The 3,273-nt window shown below is 39.0% G+C and overlaps 1 non-coding gene across 1 annotated transcript; it reads right to left on the minus strand.

The window, feature by feature from the left end:
• Positions 1-2,021: 2,021 nt before the first annotated feature.
• LOC116527971 lies at positions 2,022-2,091 on the minus strand. The gene has a single exon (XR_004258805.1). It is a non-coding gene; the product is annotated as a small nucleolar RNA SNORD56 (small nucleolar RNA).
• Between the last annotated feature and the right edge of the window lie 1,182 nt (positions 2,092-3,273).

The raw sequence follows: 3,273 nt of genomic DNA on the forward strand, positions 1-3,273 counted from the left end.
TCCGTTTTTTTGTGGGGCTTTTGTTTTGTTGTTGTTGTTGTTGTTGTTTGAGACAGAGTCTCGCTCTCATCGCCCAGGCTGGAGTCCAGTGGCACGATCTCCGCTTACTGCAACCTCTGCCTCCCGGGTTCAAGCAATTCTCCTGCCTCAGCCTCCAGAGTAGCTGGGATTGCAAGCACCTGCCACCATGCCTGGCTAATTTTTGTATTTTTAGTAGAGACAGGGTTTCTCCATATTGGTCAGGCTGGTCTCGAACTCCTGACCTCAGGTGATCTGCCTGCCTTAGCCTCCCAAAGTGCTGGGATTACAGGCATGAGCCACGGCACCCGGCCCATGTTTTCAATTTTCTCAAATTGCTTACATCTCTGGGTTTTCAAATGTCAGAGGCAGAAAGTTTCTCACCTTACAAAATCTCCCAGAACTCTGTCATCAAATTACAGAGTGGCCAGCAATGATGTTAACATTTATCTATGTCACAGATGAACATCATATTTCATAGTAACTGGTCCTCACAAAAAAACAGAGTGAGCAACTTCAGACCACAGGACATAGACTTGGCCAGGAGAGTGGAAAAAGTAGCAAGCAGAAAGGGAAAAAATGATTTCCAAAGAGCTTTCAAAATGGGGAGGAAAAGCCATGGTGATAAAATATGGCTCTGTGAAATGAAATCAACATAATTTAAGACAGTGTGGATTTACCCACACTCATGGATAAGGGAGAGATCAGTTGAAGATGTACTTTGCAAACTCTAGCAGAGTAGCTATACAAAGTAACAATAACAACACAGTAACTATATAAGTAAAAGAACTTATAGAACTACATATATTTAATACATAATTTTTTAATTCTTCATTTTATTGAATTTTCTAACTAAAAATATTTAACCTACATAGATATGTATAATTGAGAAAAAAGAAAGTTTTCAGCCAAGTGCAGTCGTTCACACCTGTAATCTCAGCACTTTGGGAGGCTGAGGTGGGTGGATCACCTGAGGTCAAGGGTTCAAGACCAGCCTGGCCAATATGGCAAAATCCTCTCTCTACTAAAAATACAAAAACATTACCTGGGTGTGGTGGCATGCACCTGTAGTCCCAGCTACTTAGGAGGCTGAGGCAGGAGAATCACTTGAACCCAGGAGGCAGAGTTTGCAATGAGCTGAGATCCCAACACTGTACTCCAGCCTGAGACTCTGCCTCAAAAAAGACAAAAAAAAAAAAGAAACTTTTCATAATTCTATCACATAGAAAAACATTGTTAACAATACCGGGTAAGTTGTTTCCCACTTTTTTCTATTCAGGGAAATATATAATTATGTATGTTCATGTACATATATAAATAGTTACTCACATATATATACAATAAATTACATATCACATTTTATATGGCCAAAAAAATTGTCTTCAAAGATAGGATCATATAAAGCATATTTTCACCTTGCTTCTTTAACTTAACAATGTAGCATGGATATCTTTGTATATTGACACATCTATCTATTCTGATCTTTTGAATGACTGCATCATAGGCCATGAAGAGCAGTGCTTATTAATACAACTTTCCCCTGTTAACGGGCATTTAAGTTATGACCTTTTGAATGATCTCCTAGGGAAGATAAAGGAAGAGTGTATTAAATCCCTTCCCAAGTAAAGGTGACATAAAATGCACTTTTTAAAACCCTTTCTTCAGCCTACCACATGAAAGTTGGAAAATTTAAATACTGTCCTCTCTTAATTTGAATTCCACTGATGTCAGTTTTGCTTGTTTGCACAGAATTGGGGTCATTATAACATTTGGTATGACACATTCTTATCGCTGATCTATGCTTTAATAATTTTATTAGTCATTTTTTAAAGAATATCATTAGCTTATAGAAACTCACCATCAACAACAAAACCTAGGACCCTGTCAACAACTCGCATCCAACCTGTGGTCTCCCAAGCCCAACCTCCTACTCCTCTGACCTCATGTAGCCACCTTCCTAAATCTCACAGTCATCAATGCCTTGCTTGCAGTTATTTTTCTTCTCACTCATACCCTAATATCAAAACTCCCTAGGCTAATTTCTGTTGATGAAAAATATCGCCATCATTGTAGTTGCCTTTTTACACTGTCTTTTCGCATCTGGTATGTATTACTAAAAGTATGTTTTTATCTTAGTTTTTAACTTAAAACAGGATTATCAACTTGCATGTAACTTTTTGGAATTTTTTTTGCTCTTACCTAGTATGACATTCCCAAGCCCCCCAAAAGCTGACTGAGGACAAGGATTCAAGAGCAAATTGTTTGGGATGGTGGTAGAGAAATCAGACACAGAAGGAAAGACAGTCAATAAAAGCACAGCATAGGAGAAGCAACAGCTTCATGAACATGGGCTTCCTTTTAGGATGATGAAAATGTTTTAGAACTAGAAAGAAGGGGTGGTTGCACCACACTGCCACTGAATTATTCCTTTTTAAATGATTAATTTGTGTTGTGTGTGTTTCATCTCTTTCTATACAAGTTCAAAGGCATAAGAATTATATAATGCTTGCTTATCACCTTGAGATTTGGGGCTGAGATGATGGGGTCTTCTAAATGAAAAAATGCTTAACATCACTGGTCATTAGAGAAATGCAAATCAAAACCACATTGAGATAACATCTCACACCAGTTAGAATGGCGATCATTTAAAAAATCTGGAGACAACAGATGCTGGAGAGGATGTGGAGAAATAGGAACACTGTTACACTGTTGGTGGGAGTGTAAACTAATTCAACCACTGTGGAAGACTGTGGCGATTCCTGAAGGACCTAGAAATAGAAATTCCATTTGACTCAGCAATCCCACTACTGTATATATTCCCAAAAAATTATAAATCGTTCTATTATAAGACATGACCACATATGTTCATTGTGGCACTGTTTACAATAGCAAAGACTTGGAACCAACCCAAGTGCCCATCGATGATAGACTGAATAAAGAAAATGTGGCACATATACTCCATGCAATACTATGCAGCCATAAAAAAGGATGAGTTCATGTTCTTTGCAGGGACATGAATGAAGCTGGAAACTGTCATTCCCTGCAAACTGACACAAGAACAGAAAACCAAACACTGCATGTTCTCACTCATAAGTGGGTGTTGAACAGTGAGAACACATGGACATGGGGAGTGGAACATCACACACTGGGGTCCTTTGGGGTGGGGGACTAGGGAGGGATAGCAGGGGTTAGGGAGACTGGGGAGTAATAACATTAGGAGAAATATCTAAAGTAGGTGACGGGGGGTGGAGGCAG

Source organism: Sapajus apella, unplaced genomic scaffold (assembly GCF_009761245.1).
Source record: "Sapajus apella isolate SASKATOON/1434 unplaced genomic scaffold, GSC_monkey_1.0 scaffold2, whole genome shotgun sequence".
In the NCBI taxonomy this organism is placed as follows: Eukaryota; Metazoa; Chordata; class Mammalia; order Primates; family Cebidae; genus Sapajus; species Sapajus apella.